This window comes from Phalacrocorax carbo, chromosome 3 (genome assembly GCF_963921805.1).
Source record: "Phalacrocorax carbo chromosome 3, bPhaCar2.1, whole genome shotgun sequence".
In the NCBI taxonomy this organism is placed as follows: domain Eukaryota; kingdom Metazoa; phylum Chordata; class Aves; order Suliformes; family Phalacrocoracidae; genus Phalacrocorax; species Phalacrocorax carbo.
Window position 1 is genome coordinate 63,841,244 of NC_087515.1, and position 23,201 is coordinate 63,864,444.

A 23,201-nucleotide genomic window follows, 5' to 3' on the forward strand; every position below is an offset into this window, starting at 1 on the left:
CTGGATATAAATGCCACTAACTAGCCATTCTTCCTGAGAAAATTTTGCTGCTTAAGAATTATTTTTATTGAAAAAATATGGCAAATGACACATGCATGCATGGGAATACAATACGTCCCATTCCCTATCATAATTCATCAGGGTCAATTACCATTCTTGACATAAAACATGCATATTATCATCACTACGATCTTGAAATGTATGTTAACCCATGGGAACACACTAAATCATTTCTTAAAGAAATAATACACTATAATGTTTGTATGGTACAAATCTTTTAATAGAATTATAACCTAGTCCGTCTGTATTTTAGCACAGTGTTTCTGTTACTCCATAATCCTGGAGTGTGACATTCCGTGTCATGTATTAAATATTTACTTTTGACTTATTGGGCTCTCAATCTAATATAAAACACCTTTTGGGTCCACTTATCCTCTAATATAAAACAATATTATTTGCTAGGGGAAAGCATTCCATATTCCCAGGAGGATCTTAACAGCTGCCTGGCTTAAATCCAAAATCAAAATGAACAGCAAATAAAAAAATATTTTTTTCAGTGACCATTTTATTTCTGAGGGGAGTAGTATCATAGAGGGCATTATCTAGTATGACAAACAATCTTCTTGTATTGAGTTACACAAAAAATATCAGCCACATGGCTCACTGTTCTTCACAATGTGCAAGAGAGTGACTACATCCTTCATTTTCCACCTAAATCATTAATTTCCCCACACGATCTCAGCACCAAGAGACTTTCATTCCAAACTATTTCAAAGTTGTCAAGGAATAATCTGACGCAAAAAGAGTAATTGAAAAGCATTTCAACAAATAATGGAGAAAGCTTTATTAATTAAGACAAACCTTTCCCTAATAACTTTTTCCCACCTCTCAGGCATGGCAGGTAAGCTTGGACTGCATCTGCAGACATAGGGGAAGCGGAGCATGTTTCTATGAATATTAGAGTGCTTGCTTTAATATGACTATGGAACCAGCTGGGCACACTTACATACACATTAGTGAATGGCTAGCAGATTTGATTACTTGGTACTGCCACACACCAAAAAACATGACTAAACATTTTGAACCTAGCATTGAATGAATCTGCAACTTCAACAAACACCAAAGAGATGACAAAGGAAAGTGGTGGTGGGCTGTCTTTTCCAAACTTTTTCATCCATACCTTGGTCTGCCTTTTTGGCACAATATAGCAGTCAAAAAAAATTATGAAAAGCACATGAAGTAATTCTAACTTACAAGACCACAGACATCAGAGGCTTTTTTTTCAATCTCTTGGCCACAAGAAAGAGGATAACCCCCTCTATAATTCATAAGACTAGAAGAGCAGGTGAAAGGTCCACCCAGCTCAGTGTCTTGTGATTGTGAAGGGTCAACTGATACATCTGCTTCCTTGAACTTCCCATTCCTCCCTGACACCCTTACAAACCCACTCAGGTTTTCTCCTTTCCCCCCCATAAAGAGTCCTCAGCCATTTTATAGGAGCTGTTTCATGCCTTTGATCACCTTAGCCTGAAACCTTCATATTTCTTTTTTAATCTTCTTGAGATGATGGGACCAGAACTACACAGCCAATGTGAGATGCTGTCACATAGTGAATTTTAACATAGGAGGGTCTTTGATTATGTTTTCCATTCCTTCCTTTTTAACCTTTTCTTTTTTTGCTACTAAATAATGAGCAGAAGTTTCTGAGGAGCTAACACCCAAATGCTTTTTGGAGTGGTAAATACTATTCTGATGCTTATAATTCCCATTTGCATCATTTGATATTTATTTAGATTTAAGTTTATTTTTTTTAATTTTTCAATTTTATTTGCTGTTTTATACATTTCATTTTTTTCTTTCATTTTTCTGAAGGCCTTCTGCCACATCGTTGCAGAGTATTGAATATTATCAAATATCTGTCATCACAGTGTATGATTAGTCTTTCTAGATCTTTCATTAATGTTTATCTGAGCATAACTCCTCACACAGATCCCTGTGGCACACGCCGGTGACCTGCAATAAGAAAACTGATTGTTATTTTGTTGTGTGGGGTTTTTTTTTGTTTCCAGTCTTTAACCAGATATTGATCTTTTTGAATACCCTTCTTCTTACGCTACATCAGCTTGCTTCTTTAAGAATGTTTGGTGAGAAGGCTTCATCTTTTGGAAACCAAGCTAAATGATATCTACTGGATATTCTTTCCTCTTCATACTTTGTGATTCCTAGAATGCCAGCTAGTACAATCTTTTATTCTCACGATTGTTAATTCCTTCAAAGAACTCCACTGGCTTTGTGAGGAATGATCTCCATTCACACTAGCAATGTCAGCTGTCTCTTCATAAAATTACATTTATCCATTTGTCCAGGAATTCTGTTCTTTAGTAGAGTTTTGTCAGTCTGTCTAGTATGAACATCAGGCTGAAGACAATTTTAAGCAACGTGTTAGACCATACATTAATTGTTCAGTCATTTCATTCTTAAGCTGTTTGAGAAGCCTTGGTAAAGTAGCACCAGGTCCTGATGACATCTGACAATTTATTTTGTCCAGCTTGTTCTATAATATCTTCTGCTGACCCTTCTTTTTGGGACAGATCACCCAGTGCTTCTCCCATAAAGACTGTGGAATGGAAACCTTCATAAGTTTAGCCATGGATCATACAGAGACCAAAAAAAAAAAAAAAAATTTCTTCTGATATAGTGTCATCATTTCTGAGTGTTTCTTTACTCCAATATGAGTATGAGGCCCTACAGAGTCTCTGGCAGGTTTCCTGCTACTGATGTGTTTGAAATAAGATTTATTGTGAGCTTGTTTGCATTTCCCAAGTGTTTTCTAAAAATGTTATCTACTTTGAACTGCCTCAGTGTTTTTATATTTTACGTACCAGAGTTTGTGATTTTTTCTTTTTCTGTTTTGTCAGTTGTTGTGAGAAATTCTTTTATTTGAACACAGCTTGACCCTCACAAGGTCATTCTCTTACTTCTGGTAGCCTGCCACCTCCTGCTATAGAGCTTTCTTTAGCTTCCACCTAAAGTCTTTTAACAGGCAGTGTCTTCTGTGAGTCACCAGCGTTATATCTTCAAAATTTCCCCATCACCTGTGACTATTTTCTCCTGATAACTGCTCCTTTTAATTTACTTCCAGTAAGATTCCTCATTTTTGAGCTTTTTTTCCTTTTTTTCCCTTTCTATAACTTAGAAATGAGATCTGGAGACCAACATATTTCTGAGAAGAGAAGGTAGGGAGGTGCAGAGCAAGGGCAGATCCCTGAAATATGAAAAAGAGAAAGGGAGACATAGAGAAAGATCCATCAACAAGCTCTGAAAAGGGTATTCTGTAAATCAAATTACCAAGAAACTTTTCTGGTAAAAAAACTAGGATTCATATCCGTATGGGGCAAGGAAGGCAACACAGTGGCAAAGCTGTGTGAAGCGAGTACACATGTCAACGGGAAGCCCCGGGGGCTTGGAAGACTGAGGAGGAAAAGCAAAAGTAATACCAACTCTACGTTGGGAGATGAGGATAACTGCAGGACCTGCCCATGTGGAAAAGGTATGAGTGCTTCATACACACAGATAGTCTGACATATGTTTTTTATATATAACATATGGTATGTGAGTGGACTGTAATTAAAGGGAACCACTCTTATGACTCAATATATGATCTCACATAAGTTCAATATGTAAAACATATGCTATTTAGGTATATATAGCAGTTTCATATAGCTTACATACATTTTTGTAATGCATCATGGGCAAGCATAATAGGAGACATTTGGATGACTGTGGATGCAAAAGGAAGGGATTTTAAGCCAGAAGAAGACAGTATCCTGATGGAGTATACAATAGTGGGAAAGAAGGAAAGGCAGAAATTAAAATCAGTGGAATGGCGTAGAGATAGTAAAACCACAGGGTGAGAGGAGGAAGAGGAAAAGGGGTACTCCTGTTTCCTAGCTGGGAGTACAAAAAGCCTATAGTGAGAAAAAGGCAGCTTGTGGAAGAATTTGCTATGTCAGATGGAAGAGACGAAGCATAAAGCAAATACAAAAAAATATGGGCATGAGAAAATAAATTTAAAACAAAACAGTATCAGAAAACAAACAAAAAAGTACAGTAGAAATGAAAGAAAAATAAATGTTAAAAACAGAGCAGCAAAAGAAACACTGAAAAAAAACCACAATAAGAAAGGAGTAGAGGAAAAGAAACAAGGAGTGGAGGAAAAGAAACAAAAAGCACTTGATTTTTTTATTGATAGCAATTAAATACATTAATACTGCTTGAAAACTAAAGTATAAATTTCTGTGTATTAACAAAGTAATATTAGACATTTTTTATCAGCCTTTGTCACATCATGCCTCCTCCGGATGTTGAGATTATACATCATTAGGATCCATTCGGATGAAAGACACTATGTAAATTTAAACTTATTAGCATAGTAATTGTGACATTTTCACAAATGCATCATGATTCACTCTAATTTATTTGTTATTTGAAATGATTTGCCAACTAATTTCTATAATTCTTGGTCTGCAGCTCACTCATAGTTCATTGTGAAGAACTGAAACTCATAATCCAGGCTATTTTGGTTGAAGAAATAATCACATGGTGGGTTTTTTTTTGCTGATTGGAGGCCTGTGACTCTTAAAATACGCATTTTTGTCCATATATCTTCTTGATTACCAATTTAAAATCTGTTTGTAGCTAACAATTTATATTTTTCATGTAAAACCCTGTGCTCTAGAAAACACTCTGCCAGGAAACTTGTTTGTAAGAATGGCTATTGATGGAAAGTGAATAAAATAGATATATCTACAAAGTCAATAAAATTCATTTAAAATTGCAAATGAATGTTCACAGTATGTTTCTCCCAGCATTTGCCAGCTCTGGAAATAATCATGGCCTAGGTTACACCCAGAAACATGTGTGCACACCATATTTAAGCCAGACTTAGAATTCTCACTAATTTATGTGTGAAAAATGGAGTTGCTAACACTTCTAATGAGCTTGTTTTACAAAAGAGCAACATACTATTGTTATTCTGAAGAGAATAAATTGATAAGCCCTAGAACATCAGCAGCAAAAGTAGTTGGATCTGTGACTGTGAGTCTTTTTCTAAAATGTTGATTTGTTTGGATAAATTCAAGGTTTGATACAAGAGATGACTCATTAAACCTGAATTCTCAGTATTCCCCAAGCAATTTCTTTATTCTTAAAGAAAGGTTGTGTCAAATGCTGGGATGAAAACATTGCTCATGATTTCATCTCACTTAGAAATATTGTGTGCATTTAAGTTTGTATTGAAGAACTGTCTTTCCATCACACAGATCTTAATTTGAACCTATAATCAATCTCTAGTTCCTATAATGGCTAACCTCTGGTTCACATGGCACTCTGCCACATCAACTTATGTTTCACCTAGAGGGAGATGAATCACAGCATGGATACAGTAAAATGCATCCAGATGCAGATTTAGCTGGGATTTCTTAATTACAATCATGTAATGAATTATTGGTGCTGTACCTCCCATGTCAGATTTTTGGTCCCCATAGCCATGGTCTTATGTTCATTTGATGATACAGGTCTTTTACTACACTTTCTTAATACTTTCTGTCAATGAGTGCAGTTCTTGTTAGGCAAGGAGTTTTTGTATGGTCAAAGATCTGAAATACCCAGATTTTGTTGAGAATTTGAAATTAAACTGATGCTGTCAGTGACCTTTAACAATTGTTTATTTAAGCAAAACCTCCACACTACTTATATGTTTGCTGTCAATCTCTGTTCCCCCCAAAGCTATAGAATAGAGTGGCAAGCTTTCCTGCAAGCAGATAATAATAATATAATAATATAGATTCTTGCAAGCAGAATCCTGTGCTTTCCAAAGGTGGGCATGATAGTTTTAAGTTTGCTCCAAGAATAATGAAGACAGGATAATTTCTAATTCCGTTATTTCATTTCATGTTAACTTGATGCTTGTAGAAAGTGATAGAATAATTGTCGATGGGAATTAGTTACTGTTTTCATCATCTGTAAAGTTAGAGCAGCAGCTAGAGGAGTTACTAACACTTTCCCTGAAAAAAGCCTCAATCCTTATTTTGAGGATCCACAAGAAAAATCATTCGTCCACTCTCCTGTTCCTCTCTGAGATTCCTAACAAATGGTAACTGTCATGATTTTGAATAGGTAACACACTGTGGGCTTGGATACACAGCCGGTCAATCCATATGTGTAAGATAGTGTTTAGATTAGAGAGCAGATGTTCTAGACATTTAGACAGCTATACTGTAGAAGTGCAGGATATTTCTGTATTGCCTGTCCGTTCTGTAGCACATACAAAGATTCTTCTATTGTTGCCTGCACATTAGGGAATTACATTCCACTGGAATGATAATCAGTCAACTAAGCAACTAATCAAATGCAAAATGCACTGTATACTGGACATTCGAGAACAAAATTATTAAAATAAGAAAGGGTTAAAGCTGTGAATGAAATTATATTCTGTCTAAATCAGCGTTATTAATTCTTACTGAAAATGGAAGATGTAATGAGACGTTTTAAACAGCAGCTACTTAATTTGTGATGAGAGTAGGAATGGACTCTGAGGTATACGAAAAATAACACTTTTTTCTGCTAAAAATGTTTTTGGTTTTTAGCTCTAATTATAGTCTCCTAGGAGTATAAATTGGGCAATTTAAAATACTTAGAGGTTCTCCATAAAGCATCAATAAACTTCAATAAACTTCAGCTGAATTTCAAGAAAATCAAGATGTGTTTTGAGCAAACTTGATTCAGGTTATGGAAACTATTAAAATTGTATAGTTTAAAATTATTCTAGTCACTAAACATTACAAAAATACTGTTGCCAGTTTGATTCCATTTTAAGAACTTGGTACTCTTCAGTTTTACATTGAAGAAAAACTCTGTGGGTGAAACAAAACCAGAAACAAAATTATTGACGTGAAGGCAATCTGTTGAATCTCAGACTCCCATCAGCATCTCTGAAATCAAACATCGTATTCAGAAAGAAGAGGAAGAAGAAACAGCACAGTTGCAGTTTAATACTTTAAAAGCTTTTTTTTATAGTTTTCCTTTCAAATCTATCATTTTTTTCTAACATTTAATTGGCTAGATATAAAAAATGTCAAACATCTATTATAGAACTTAACTTAGTACTTAAGCGTATATATTTAGACCTTCATATCTGTTCCTAAGCCCCCCACACTCGTAGATGCAAAGAGAATTTAAAATCTGGGAAAAAACCTTGAGGGCCATGTCATGTGACTAATTCAAAACACATTCAAAATAGATAAAGGGGGGGCAGAGCTAAGAATCTAAATCCACACCAAAAAAAATTACAAAGAAAGTATGTGGGCAACTTCCACTTATGGTGGGCAATACTATTTTCAAAGACTATACTTACTACACAGTAAATTAATTCAACTTTGGTGTTAAATGGTATTCTTCTGTTTTTATTGGTGTGATTTGTATGCAGACTTCCCACACATATCTAATACTCTATACTTCATATTGCACTGTGCTTTTCTATTCTTTTAGGCAAAATTGTAATTCAGACTGATGGCTTTTCCTAGGTTCCATGCAATTCCTCTGCTCCTGAAAGGTCAGCTAACTGTACTAAGGGGAAAGACGCTTCCACTTGCAGGCAATAGGCATGCACCATCCTCTCACGGGCTCAGCCCTGTATCATCCCTACTAGCCTTCAACATTTCTTTGAAGAACTTCCCAAACATGGTCAATTTGGTCACTGCCTTTAATCTCAGCAAATATCCACCAGGACTGAGAAAACTTTTCAGACATATTTCAGCTGATCAACACTCAGCCCAGGTACAAAATTCTTCTACTCAAGTTTAGGTAGCTGCTATGAAGATACCTGCATGTGAGCTAGTCATCCTGGATTCTCTTTATAATTAACAGAGAGGGTAAAGTCACTTTCAGATTTATGGTTTTGAATGTTCTGAAGTGTTCACATTAGAATAAGTTAAACCTTATGTCAGAAATGCCTAAGAGGCATAAAAGAGGAAGAAGTTTGAGCAGAATAGAAGGACCATTGGAAGAGTTTTTTCTGGCAGACAGAGAATTTTCAAGTATCAGCATGTGGGAAAGTGGGAAGGTGGCAACAAAGGAAGGAAATGTTAAAGGTAAGAAGGAAATCTACTATTCAAAGAAGGCTAGTCAGAATATATGAAGGTATGTACAACACTGAAATTCCTGGATTCCTGAATGATCTATATTCAAGTGTGTTAAGAAAACTGATGTATTCCTCTGTTTTGTCTAGTTCTTTTCTTTCTGGATTTTTCTTTTCACTAACTAAAACGTAGGTGGCTCCGCAAAGTTACTAGGTCCTTCTGTTTTCACCATCAAATGTCAAAAAAGCAATGAGCTGTAAGCCAGAGCTGTGACAGAGTGAACTGGGAATCTGGGAACTTTTAGATAACAGCTAGTCTTGGACAGCTGAAGCTCTGAATTCCCATTTCTATAAGCTGGGAAAAGAGCCTTTGTCTAGAAAGTGTGCAAAAGAGGCCATGAAAACCTTGAAACTGGAATGTCCATGTAAGATAATGACATAGGAACCTAGAAAAGAATGTTCAAACCCAGTGCCTAAAACTACCAAGTATTTAGCTGAAGTGCTTCACCAGAATTTACTTTGCAGAGTGTTTGATCTTGTGCCAAGGTAACCTTCATTCTCCTCCAAGTGCTCCTTCACAAATCTAAGTTTGTAGAAGAGGATTTAGGTTATGACAGTAGAGCATTTACAAAAAAAAAAAAAAAACAAAAAACAACAACCCAATATAATCTGATAAGAAAAATTCCCATTCAACTAACAGTACTGTTAGGTTCCTCTGCCTTGAAACATTTATTCTAATTTTAATAGGCCACAGCTCAAACACAGTGGCCTGCTCAGCCAATAAGAGAGAATTCTGCAGAGCGGAACAAAGTATTTAGCTGTCTATGGGAAAAAAATAAAGAAAAAAATTAGGTAATGTAAAGGAAACTAAAAATGTTTTTGCACCTCAAGGAAATAGTCTGCAATTGTGAGCATAATTAAAGTCTGGAATTAACAGTTTTTCCTAGGAAGTAAGAGAAATATCATTATTTTAATATCCTGAATTGGGCGATATGCTGTAGGTAATAATATTGGCGTAGCAGAAAAATGGACAAAATGGCCTTATGCTGTTGTTAATATCTAATTTACATGACCCTAAGAGCTAGATGCTTGGTCAACGTGAATTTGCATATCTCCATTGAACTCAATGGACCCTTCAAGAGCTAGAGGCAAAGAGGTGCCCTCATATGTACAGCAATTGGAGATTTATTAATTATGGAACAAGTGCTTACACCTCCACTTGAATGGGACACCATCCTATTTCTTTTGCAGCTCTTGAGCTCTTCAGTGTAAAGATATTTTAAGCTGGCCTTAATTCGATTCTAAAGTTTTAACAATTTTTTTCAGAAACGCTAATTCAGTTCTTGAATTCACAGTCTATAAAGAATTAGAACATTTGCTCTTGACACACCATACCTACATGATTACGCATGTAAGTAAAGACTCAGAATCTTAACTCTTGTGTCAAAATATACAAAATGCAAGTGCTAGATTAAGAGCACGTGTGAATACCATCACAGAAGCTGATCACACATTTTCCTTTCAACACTCTTTTTTTTTCTATATTTAGCATTAAGCAATAGTAATATACATTAAATGATTCTGAGCCTTTGCAGGTGCAATTAAGTGAATAAACACAAAAAGAACAGAGAACATGTACATCTGTAGCAACGACATAATTATTTACCTTTCAGATATTGAACAAATGTATATTTGTGCTGATCAGTACACTTCACTATTTTTTCTTATGTTGCAAGTTTAGCAAGCAACAACAGTCTTAGTCAAAATCTTAACTTATGTGTAATTTTCACAAAATGAGCCAAAAACTGTGTTTAATAGATCAACAGCTTCAGAGGAATCTAGTAAAAAGATTTATTTAAAAAAAGACATAATTAAATTTTAGACAGGGGAAAAGAAAGAAAGTATGTGTGTGAAGGGAGGTTGTTGTTCCAGGCAGACTCCTACAGAATGTTTAAGGGCTTAAATTAACAATGATATTATAGAAAGAGAAGGAGAAAGGTAGAATGTAGAAGTCCAGAGATGCATTTCGCACCAAAGCAGAAGAATTACTTAAAAGGCAAGGAAGTAGCCCTTATATAATTCAACAAACCTTAATAATTAATTTTAAAACAAAAAACCTACTAGTTCTTAGCACTCCTTTATATGAAAATATTAATTGCAACTGTAAATAGTGATCAACAGATCATTAAGGCTGTAAGGTTTTTAATGATTTCTCCAAAGAATCGAGATTAGTCACATTCCACTCACTTCTGGCAGTACTGTCTTTACTGGGGAAGAGCCTTTGGCTAGCAGCAGCTACTCCTAAGCCTCTGGCTTCAACAAGTGCCCTGGCTCTGAGCTATCTGATTTTCCAAAGCTTGTCCTGTTGAAAAGCTGTGCTACCCTCCAAACCTTTAAAACAAGCACATGCCACCACAGTGCAAAGGCTGAGTTGATTAATGCTTGTAAGGGCTTGCAAACATTAAATGTTTACATTTAGTAAATTACATACAGAGCTATCTGGGCCTTGGAAGCCAAAAGGCCCTTCAACTCCCAGCTTGCTTGGGTGGTTGTTATACCTCCAAGGCCCAATTTTGCAAGGCTGCCCATGCAAACTGGTGACACTTGTGAGCAGAGTTTGCGTGGACACATGTTGCTTATCTTGGAAACAAGTAATTTCTGGTTCCAGAAGGGCTGAGAAAAAGAGATGCAATACTTAAGCTTCTGATTGACATCATCACATTCTAATTCCTTCACTCTAACTTTGCAATATATTTCCTACGTGATTTGCTTGATTGATTTGAGGTATTCTATTTCAAATTTATTCAATACAATTATTTTTGACACTGTGTTATCCTTGACTTTTAACCACTCCAGCGCAAAAGTCTTTTCAACACTATTTTGTGCGTGCGTGTGTGTGCGTGTATGTGTACCTGGTTTTGCCTAGAATATCAACACCATTACAGAAAATGGACTATATCTTTCTGTAGCTAAATCTATTTCCATATGATCATGACTTGTGTCAAAAGCCTCTTTTAATGAAAAGCATTATAATTTGCTTTAATTTGGCACTGAAAAAATCTCACCAGTTTTCTTTCTAAAGAAAGGATATACTTCTTGGCCTTGTTTTCAGAAAAAAAGGACTTAAAAAGCACAGACAAAAAATAATTATAACTGCATATATTTCAAATCCATCATTGATTTTCCACAGCAGAAAAACTGCAGAGTTCATCTCCATATCATAGATGTCAGTCATGTTGCTCAAAGCAGATCTAGAAAGTGCTTGTATAATATGATGTCAGCAGCAGAATTTGGTTAAGGCAACGTTTATGGGTGCGATTAATTAGACCCAGGCATCAAAGTAATTCCACTATAACTGCCTGCCCATGTGGCATTTACCACATAGCTAGTATGAGAAATGGGAAGCTTTGTACCAGGGCTGGAACAGCACGTGACACAGACAATAATTGTCCAGAAACTAGTTCCCCCTTTTTATCCCTTTGCTCAAGTAACCACATCTAGAAGGAAGTTCTGACAATACATAAGGCTAAATGGGGGACGCAGGGACTGACAGATCCAGCCTTCAGTAATTGAACATCATTTCTGCTTGCATGATTTGACCTCATATTTCCTTGAAGCAATTATTCCTCATTGCTTCTCTATATAGACAGTCCTGTTGAATACAAAGGCCAGTGTTATACTGTGGGGTTTGGGAGTGCTCTGTTGTGGGTGAAAGGGGGTAAATACCAGCCCTCTCCTCTTTCTTATCACAACCCCAGGTTTCTATGCAAGGACACCTAAGACCAAGCAGGAAGGAAGCTTTGGTACACTTTGGTGCATCCATGTTGAGGTAACAGGGGGGACCAGATTTTCAGCACTACACAGAATACCTATCACACAATATAAACATGCCTGACCTGTGACTTTGCAAATGGATGAAATTAATCTACAAAGAATAATAAAGGAATCTTAAAGGAAGATGTTGTGGAACCAGTATGGTGCTCTAAAACCTAAAATCCCACTTTTCAAAGTTGTTCCCTTCTAGATATAGTTGTACTCTTTATCCATTAAAACACAGCTTCATTGGTCATACTGGACAGGCACACAGCAGTTCATGCAGGGAGGTGCATGCAACTCAAGTTGTACTGAAATGGACTGCTTGTGGTTGATCAAGGTGAAAAAACTGGACTGTCTTCTCTCCTCATCACACATAGCTTCTTGCTCAAACACATTAAAAAAGCCGAGAGCTGATGCTCTGAGCAAAGCATCCATGCTTTCCTATTTTAAACATCAGTGGAATATCATGACTCAAAATAGGAGATGACCTGAAAAGTTCAGAAAATTCCTCAGTCCTTCACAGTTAAGATATTACAGTTCAAGAACTTGATACAATTCCCTTAAAGACCAGAAAGCAGAAAACTTTAATGCAGCTTGCCCACCCTAAGTGCCTGCTTCCCAACTAAACAAGTCCTTTTCCAGGAGATTCTTTGAGCTGGAGGTCTGTTTCTGAACTATATATAGGGATCCTATCCCACTGCAATATTTGGAATCACATGTGGAAACCAGCTGAAACAGCTGTCTCATATTTTAAAGCCAGGCTATTAATATTTGTTAAGTGCCCATCAGCATGTAGGCATTCATCCCTTTCACAAATCTGTATCTTCAGAGCTTTATAACACAAGCAAAAATAAATATTCTATGAAACGTCTTGGCATGGAACATTATTTCCAAATACCATATTCTGCACAACCTTAAGCATGTCTGCACAGGGAAATTGCCTATTACAACTACAGCAGAATAAGCTCTCCCTATAAGCTCTACCAAAAAAACTATTCAGTGAATATTGCACTCCAGAATAAAAGTGACTTAATATCAAAATAATTATTCCACTGAGATGTATTTTGCCATTGGTAAGCTGGACAATTTCCTGTTCCCAATTTTTCTGTTACAACGGGAATACCTAACTGGAGGTTTTAATCACATACTAAAAATAGAAAAAAGTCCAACATTGTCTATTAAAATGCATGTTACTCATTTGTTCAAATATGGTCCAATTCATGTGATATTATTAATTATTTCTACAGTGACAGAGATCCTGCAAATTAACAATCAGTTACTGCGCATCTGTAGCAAATATTGCAGATTAATTTGTTAGAAGGATTTTGTTCACAACATTGCTATGCTTTCTAACAAAGTGGATCTACCTTTTAGTCTCTTGCTTCAACAAAATGACTACAAATACATAAATAAAAGGTTTTATTCAGAAAACTGGAAAGTCTGCAGGTTGCTCCAGTCAGACACGATAATGTGTGTTTCAATTTAAAGGCTTTATTTGCTAAAAGACCACATACAAGCATTCACTAGAAAACATTCCTACATTAAAAAAAAAACTTTTGTGTGAAATATTTTTAAAGTCCAAACAAATGTGACTAAATATTTCTTTCACACATTTATGCTAGAAGTGCTAAAATTCAAAGGGAGTTCAAGGTTTGGGTCACATCATACTTTTCTCTTACTCTTCCCTTTCCCCATCCCAGCCTTCTCACCCCACTGTAGGACAACACAAGCTAAATGAGGACTGTTGACTTTACGTTGTATTTTCTGCCTTTTTTCAGCTTTATATCAGATGTTTATCATAATTCAAACATTTAGTATGGAACTTAACCATTTGAGTCATGTAAATATCTGTGATTGAGACTTTTCACATACCTATAATCTGAAGTAGTTTATGCAGCGTAAGTTTAAACAACTGAAGAGCTTTTGTCTTCCACCATTTCCTTTAAGGCATCTGTCAGACATGTTGACACAATGGGGATCTGACCCATGCTGAACTAATATTGGCCTTAAGTGGTGACTTGAGGCCAAATTGACAAAAGGAGAAGAGGAAGAAAAATTTCTGAGGAAAGTCCAGTTTCCATGAAGTTCAATACTGGGCTTCTTGTCTGAAAAATAAACCAAAGAGAGAGAGTTTGATTAGATGACATAGGTACAGATCCTTTATATGTAATGTCGAAATGATCTTAACAAGCGTCATCATATTCTTATACCTAACATCCCCAAAAAGTCAGTTGCATTTAATCAGCGAGAAGAATTTTTTTATTCACATTGAAAAGATTTGAGGGGAAAAACCCAACCCTAGAAAAGGGGCAGAAGGGTAAATAAGAAAGAGATTGAGCAAGCGCAGCTTTATTTCAGAGAAAGGATATCAAAAGATAGTATAAATTCCATATTTGATCTAAAGAAGTTTTTGTATATTTGTGGGCTTTAGCACCACCCAAAAAGAGATACAGAAGATCAGTCCTGAGCTACTATGAAGTCACAGTCTCCTTTGTGTATAGCCATTAACCCTCTTCTAAATCTGGGAACTTGAGACTTCTCTTCAATAACTGAGGAAGTCAAGTCATTCCCAAAGAGAACTGCCAGAGGATTACTGCTCACCCTGGAGGAGAGATATGAAGCCCCAGCCTTTTTGTTTCTAGTGGAGCTTGAACCAAATCTAAAATGATTAAGTAGGAATCACTAATCACCATGCTATTAGCCAGCACTCCCTGCAAACCAAGCAGAGGTACAAAGCTCAGGGTTAAAACTCAGAAAAGGGATCAGAATTGTTATCATTATGAGTCACAAAATCATCATATAGTCATAAAATGAATATTTTTGGTATTGATATTAAGTATTCTAGCAAAATGTAATTAATTTCTCTTCTTGAAGCTCAATTTTGTGTGTGTGTGTCTGTGTAATATCAAAATATTTATCAGACCACTGATGTTGGAGACTGACTCTGCACCTTATGTTAGTACTCAGGTAGGAATACAGAAACTCAGCTTTCAGGCCTGAAGCTAATGATACAATATTTTAGGGAAAGAGTTCCAGAGTGTATTTTTTGTGAGATGAAAAATTGGATACCAGAAGTATGATAAGAGAGAGTATTATCATGTGAACTTTGACATGGAAAAGCAATAAAACAGGTATCTACAAGCTCCTTGCTGCAGAAATTTTGGAAGTTATTCTGATGCCTTTCAACAGAAACTTGAGTATGTATGCAGTTTTAAGCACCTATGAAAAGGCGAGGGGGAGGAGGGTAGGTGTTGAATACCACTAGCATTTAAATGTCAACCCTGGCTGCCTGAAGAGGTATTTATGTGCCTAAACTCTCCTTGTGAATCTAGGTCTTTAATGTTTAATGTGGATGTTACTGATTGCTAGAGTGAGATGAATAATTCACAATTAGCAATGTATTCATCCAGCCTAGCTTTTTCTGCTTGCAGAATGTGCAAAAGTAGATCTAGATTTCCCTGAATTTATTTGCTTTATTGCTTTAGATGGATTGCAAACGGCTTCTGTCAGAGATTTGTCTATCACAATAGAATGCTGAGCTTCATGAATTAAAGTGTAAGAGTTCAGATTATTCAGTGTATTTTTTCGGGTCTCTGATCATGGTTTCTAATAGGTTTTGAACCTCTTGGGGAGCTGCAGTAGATAAAGAAGATTAAGGAATTTTAGAACACTTAAATTCTTGTCCTCTTCAGCCACATAGCTTTTCAGGGATTCATAGCCACCAAAATTAGCATGCTATTGAATATATTTCCTGAAAACAGAGCTGAAGTTAATTTTTCCTTCACTGCATTGTGAAGTCTCTGCATATAAGACTCCTGTGAGCTTGAGAAGGGAAACCCCCCCAAAACCCACAGAAGTATATCACTTTCATTTGCCCATGTTTTGTTACTCAACATGTCCTCATTCTCTTGGACCGCAAATTTCCTCATATCCACTGCCGTTGCGACACTGAAAAAATGTGTGAAGCCGCTGTTAACAGCCAATGCATGGCATTGCTACCTCCTTGTCTGCAGAAGTCACCCATTCATTTTCAGTGGGAAGGTTGGATGCAGCTGTTGTCCATCTCTGGGAGCGGTCCACATCGCTGAAGCTACTCTTGTATCTTGAGACATCAAACCCGCACTGTAGCAGGCAGTGTTAATCCAGTTGGAGAAGAGACTGCAGTCTCTCAAGTGCTTACAGTAAATCCCTAATAATGCAAAAGCTATTTTTTGAATCAGTTTTGCACTCAGATATGCTGCTTCTGTGTTTCCTCTGTACAGGAATAAATGTCACCTATTGTGTAAAATTCTTCAAATAAAGCCTGTTTGCTCTAGCTTTTGTGGAAAGCAAGCGCAGAAGGAATAGAAAATGGATGTGGAACTCAATCAAAATTGCACAAAAGATATTTTACAGTATTTGCCTAGCTCTTAATGATTAAACAACCAACATGTCACACAGTTGCCATGCAGAATAGTCACTGTTTGTTTGGCAGTTTAAGGCACCTAATGTACTTCAGTGCAAAATGTTGATGTTTTATTAACATATCAAGCTTTTCTAATGTGTCATTAATTAAACATTTAAAAAATTCTCCAGGATAAACGTTATGATAAAAATCCAGAATTTGTCACTGCTTTCCAACCATGTGCTCTATCCACTGAATCTCTTAAGTACCAACTGCACTGTAGCAGTGGGAACACTCTAAGTGTCCATCTTGGTTTTATAATAATAATTATTTTGCTTTAATTTCTTCTTTGGTCAGCCTCATCAAGTTAATACCTTTTTCCTTTGGAAGTGGAGAGTTTCATACTGTCTGCAGTTTCAAATACGAAACCCATTTACAATCAGAAATCAAGTGATTGCTTCTTTTAATACATCTTGTTGCCCTAACCTTCTGGGTTGATTCAGTGTAGATAAGTCATGGTAGAAAGAGCAGAGTCTCCTCTATAAATAGCTGTGCAAGGACCCTCTTCACTCTGTGAAGTTTATAGAAACCTTGAAAATATTAGAGAATGCTTCTTATACACATACTTTGCATTTATTATAGCAGTATATTTTGATGTTAAGCTACTGGGAAATACGATAGAGGTCAGTATCATGTAATAAGTGATCCAAGAAATATAGTGACTAAATTGCTGCCACAACTAGCTGGAACTGAATGAATGTTAAAATCTCTTCAATGATCAGTTTTTAATAGCACTTACATGTCACATATTATTCAGCTCAGATAACAATAAAATCAGATCTAAATTTCTGTTTCCTGTTAACTTTAATTTCTTAAGTTTTCAAGTTTTCATATAATTCCTTATGTTCTCGCATAGTACTTTAAGTTTTCTCCAACCTGAAAGAATGTTTGAACATCTCTAAAATATTTTCCTGATTCTAAAATAAATTAATAGATAAATAATGTTCCTGTTTATGGCTATTTCTGCAAAATTGAGCTGACGGGTAAGGAAATGTTTAATTAATGGGGTTCTTTAACTTGGATCTTCTCATAACTTGAGCATTAGACACAGGTGATACATGAACTTTCTGTGTGGATTTTGATTCAGCAGGAGAACCTATCTTATACTCTTGCTGGCAACACCACTGCTCTGACAATGTATCTCAAGAGGGCACATCCAAGGGAATCCCAAAGTCAACTGCAATTCTTTTCATTTCTGTTTACAGAAATACTCTCATGTGGTGCTTATACACGGTGCCTATGTTTTTAATCCACTTGATAGCCTAATATAAATAAGATATATTAATGCCTTTGAGCTCACAACATTTGGAAAATCATCGTTGCTACAACAGGTAACCAATATAACACAAGAAAAATAATTTGTCCACAAAAATCTCAGAATAAGTTTTTTCCACAGCTTGTAGCAAAATAGTACAAAAAGAGGATGTTTAAAGGAATGTTCTTGCCACAAAATCCCATATTCATAAAGTCTAGACAGGGCCACATGGGACAAATAAAAAATAGAGTGCTAGAGCTACCGTAACTCCCCGTCTAGAAAAACAGAATCTGATAACACACTCAACTGGCCTTTCTCTCATTGGCAAAAACTTCTCAAAATCCACATGTTCTTGAAAGTTTTGCAAATAGTTTCATCAAAGAAGATCTACTGTAGCTCCACAAAATATTACATGAGAAAATATTTTATTTCTATAAGACTCAGAACCTTATCTTCCTGATGACTTTTTAAAAGACAGGCTTTAGTTTTTAATGTTCATTGCTACTAGATAATATGTGCCAATAGTTTTAGACTTCCTGCCAATAATACATCAAGCAATAGATCCTGGTTGCATATCTCTTAATTTTAAAAAAGCATGACAACTCTAGTTGATCAAAATGAAATTTCTACTCCATTCAATTTACTCAGTGTCCCATGGGTGAATCTGGTGACCTCAGGATTTTCTTTTTGGATGGCTGAGATCAGGTGTGTTACTATAATGATGAGCTTGTTTCTGAGGAAAAAGGGAAAAGAACTACTCTTTCTCATCATCCTTCTCAAATCTTGGCCTGGAGATATCATTAATGAGAACCAGAGGTGTGTGCATTCCGCTCTGCTTGCCTTCCCACCAGCTTTCCTGATTTATTTAAGTCTCTTCTGGTTGTAGTCTCTCATGAAACTTGAAGTAAGCAAGCATTCTAGAGATCTAAATATGTACTTTTTTTGTTTGCTTTTAATGTAGGAATTCTGGGGCAGGAGTAGCCCTGTACTCCAAGCTTGGACAGACAGGGCCTTTGTGCATGGCCTCAGCGCTATGCCTCTACACTGTAGATTTACATTCCTGTGCTCAGCACCAGAAAATTATTAAGCAGCCCCACCTCTATCACTATTTAGATATTTCCTACCTAGCTGTACTCATTTTAATGGTGTTTAAGCACAGCTAGCACCAGTGAATGAACCTAGGAGGGAACTATGGACAAGCATGGGACTGAAAATTTTAAGTTTCTAAGGGGCTGATCTGCCTAGGAATGGCATCTCCAAGGTACCAGCTGAGGAAACAAATGGATGGCGATTAAGATCTCTAGATATCAAACATCACTTTCTGAAATTGTACACCTCCAAACGAAGGTCATGCGGGCTCTTGAAACTCTTCACTATACTGATTACATTTAATATCTTTGCCTTGCTACTGAGCATCCTAGAGCCAGTCCTGTGAACATGTACTCTGACAAAAATAATTTCTTTCCAGCATACCCACCGGCTCTAGTGGCATCACTTGTTTGATTAAGCGTTCAGCCCAAGAGCAGGAAATTGCCAGATCAGTCCAATATGGTGGCAGGAATAAGAAATGCTTGTAACAAACAGAGACGATTAGAACAGGGGGCATAAGAAGAGAATCTCACCTTATTGCTTCATAAGTAACAACTTTTGCTTTTAGGCCATTTGAATATTTTCTAGGAAGACTGACATAAATACTGAACATTTTTTTCTGTTTTCTATGTAATAAAAGTATGCAGTCTCAAGCATCAGTTTGATTTTCTCAGCTATTTTAAAGGCTGTGTACATCTGCAAAATAATCTGTTTGTGCTGTAAGAGGAGCTAGTATGTAAAATATACATGTTAATGGCAGTTCACATAGTCTATATATTATTATTAAATGTATTTCTTTTATTGTAAATAAAAATAGAAAACTCAAGACAGAATTAGCATAAGGTGTTGTTGGTATAAAGCAGATTTATATGGATTTTATTTGTACTGTTCTTCATTATCCAGAAATCAATTAAATTAAACTCATATTTAAGATCCACTGTATAGAAAAAGTATAGAATTAAAAAGGTTCCAATACTTGCACACATGTGGACAAACTTAATCTGTAAGAGTATGACTTTTCCAGAAAAAAATGTCTTTTCTTTAGAAAAGTTAGCATTTGAACATTAATATTCCTAATTCTTACTGAAGATCAGGAGCTGTATATCAAGGAAGAATAGGATTGCTTATTGTTAGTGGTTCTTCCCCACCTAAATAATCATTACTTAATTTCAGTATTAATGTTAAGGGACTGAAAATAGATATGAATGGCCAATTTACCAAGAGGTTTCCAGGACTACCTAAACTTGTCATAAGACAAGGGAATCATTGTAGAAGTAGCCTTTTCCCAGGGGCTGTAGAAGATAAGGACAATCATGTTTAATTACTGTGTAAATAGGATACCATCACATATTTCTCAAAATGTGATCTCACAGAAGATAGAGGTTACTTTTGTGTTAATTTCCAAAGTTGTTTTATAAATAAATTATCATTAGATAGAATTAATTTGTCATTGCCTTTCAGTGGAAAATATCTTCCAAGTACCACGTAGAGCAGGTAGAGTTTATTTAGGCTAAAATGTGGAATTACTCCAACATTCTTCCTGAGAAATTACTCTGTGGCCAGTCCAGGCTGCAGAAACATGGGATGGACCCAGAGGAAGATGGAGATGGTGAATGAAGAGTAGGCAGGTAAAGAGTTAATGTGCAGAAGGGGGGTTTTCAGCCCCCCCTTTTTTTTCCACCTCCCTTTGGGGGGAAAAAAACCCAAACATAACAATTTACAGGTTATGTGGCAGTAATGGAAAAAAATGAATGTTAACAGCCTCTCTGTGGAATGCACTGGAGGCTCACAGGCGTGAAGGAGAGAATGCTTTGAAGAGACAGCTCCTCAGCAGTTGGGCCTTTTGAAAGGCATTTTCAGGATTAAGCCCAAAAGGTTTTTTATACCTGAAAAAAAAATTGCCACGGATAAAGTGCATTGAGTGGTCTATAAATTTTTCTCACATTCATCTGAAGTTTCTATTGCCACCATGAGCTGGCAGGCTACCAAGTGTATTTGTTTAGACATACGAAAGGCACAGAGTTAGGATCAGGTTAGCTTTAGAGGGGAAAATCCCAGTAGCCTAGCACAGTATCTCCATAACACAAGACTAATTTTAACCTAGCAAGTTAAATATTTCCAGAGAAGACAAACAGTACAGAAACACAGAATGGGGTCAGGAGATTAAAATAACAATGCCAAACACAAGTGCATGAAAGCCAGAACTTCAATGAATGTCTTGCTTCTGATTTTTTTTATAGTGCATGCTTCAGAGTAACTACAAGTACTTTTGAGTTCAGTTTATCCTTTGGGCTACTATATCCTGTTGGCATTTATGATCAGCTGAAATACAAGCAGTTATACCCACCATTTACCTCTCACCCTATTTGTGGGAGACTCACTGGTGTGGCCGCAAACTGCTACGCTCTCATATCCACCCTACTTGTCTCCCAGAGCTATATAGGGTGAGCAGGCAGGCAGACACACTCTCCTCATCTTTGATACATCTCCAGTACCTTGTGTCCACTGAGGAATAGGAGAAACATCATGTAGAAAGGCAGTGCAAATAGACAGACAGCCTACTCACTTGTCTGCATTTCTTCAGGCCAGGAGTCATGTGTTGTTCTGGCTTATTCAGGTGGAAAAGGTTAATAAAGAAGGGGCCTGTGCTGCCAGAATATACAGGAGGAAAAACAGGGATAGAGAGAAAGGAAGCAGCAGCTCAGCATTGACAGAGTACCAATACTTAAGCATATACAGGGTAGAGAATGAGATGTCCAGTTGTGGATACAAGATGTTGCTGGAGGGGCTGCAGGTAGTTAATAATAGGAATAGGAAGGTAAATCTGAAGTTTCATTCAGCCAAGAAATGTGATTTCTGATATTCTGCTTCACACATCTTCAGTCTGTCCTGTACAGAAGGGAAAGCGCTGCAGGGGAATCCCTGTAATTATTCATAGAGGTTCTGACAGACAGCAGTTTACTCTGCATTCTTCCTTCACGCAAGAAAGAGAGAAAATCTAGAAACCATTATTAGTGTTGGGTTTTATGCAGTAATGCATCGAGGACTGTTAATACTCACAGGCACCTGCATAGGGACTATCACTGCTCAGAAGGGCTTACAACCTAGCAATATAATCTCTACAATATGTTTGCATAGCCCTGGACACTCTTTATTCCTTCAGCCCAACACTTTCAACTTCCCTCCCTCAAACATCCATTTGTCCAAATCTGCTTCCAAAATAGCTGGTTGTTATGCAGTTGCCAGTGAATTGTTATACTGCTACCAATTGTGACCAAGTAATTAGTCAGGTCTGAAAGAGAATGTCATCACATCACTTGTACCAAGTTTGAAGAATAGGCTCCTGCCTTTAATGAACCAACAATGACTCCACCTAGTCTGCTTTTTTCTCAAATCAAGATCTGTTTTACTGAAATTTATTTTAACTGTATTTCATTACTGAATATCATAAAAAGAAGTAATAAAAAGATACAACGTGTTATTTTCCCCTGAAGTGATGTGAAAACACATCTTATTGTATTTATAAGCTTTTTAGGCTATAACTTTGTAATCAAACAGCTGTTTCAACAATGAATTTTATCTTCATAATCTCCACTGGTGATTTCTCTTAAAAATTGATATTATCTTTTGTAATACTAAATAATTTAATCTACAAATAGCTACATAATATAGATATACTAATAAAACAAAAGGACAGTGCTGGCACAAGGACAAATGACTATAAACTGATTACGAATAAATTTAGGCTGGAAATCAGAAGACATTTTCTTACCATCTGGGGACTGTGGTTCAAAAACAGCCTTCCAAAAAAAAAAAAAAGAAAAAAGACAGGCAAAAAATCAAACCTGTAGTGGGAGCAAAGAAGCATTTAATTTCTGGAAGAATTTGATTCCTGCTGTCTCAGCAAATGTTGCTTTTGAAGGTTTTTTGGTGTTCTTGCTCAGTTTGGGAGGGTCTTTGAATCAACTTCATTTTTAAGTTTCCTCTGCAGCTACTCTGTCCTTGACACTGCAAATCTGCAAATAAAATTATATCTGTTAATGTATATTTTAACACTTTCAGAAGACTTTTGAGTTTCAAACATTTTGCCATGAAGAAGTGGGGATCTCTTCCAAAACCCCATGACATGTTTTTGAGAAGTCCGCAAGAGGGAAATGACGTGTTCACACTTGGGATAGGTTTGTTCTCAGAGATCTTGCTCTTCACTACCTGTTCTAGATCATTCCCAGCATTTTATATGTCTTTTCATCTCAGTGAAAGCTCCTATATTTATGAGGGTGGATTTTGTTCCTGAGTAGAAGATTTAATTCATGTCTTTGTCTTTTCTCATTCTCTCCTCTGTGTGGACTACGCTAGCCAGAGACAAAAATGCTGAGATAGAACACTAGATTATTTCCACGTAATTTTGTTAGCTACTCTTTTAAATTAGCCACTTCTTTCTCCATGTAAGCAAGTCTTCC

The 23,201-nt window shown here is 36.4% G+C and overlaps 1 long non-coding RNA gene across 1 annotated transcript in view; it reads right to left on the minus strand.

Moving 5' to 3' along the window:
• Positions 1 to 22,752, minus strand: part of LOC135312861 (uncharacterized) — a 53,786-nt gene extending 31,034 nt beyond the window's left edge. Inside the window, exons 1-2 of the long non-coding RNA XR_010372480.1 lie at positions 22,587 to 22,752; positions 13,826 to 14,058 (exon numbers count right to left, since the gene is read on the minus strand). This is a non-coding gene — a long non-coding RNA (uncharacterized LOC135312861). The remainder of the gene's footprint in view (positions 1 to 13,825; positions 14,059 to 22,586) is intronic.
• Between the last annotated feature and the right edge of the window lie 449 nt (positions 22,753 to 23,201).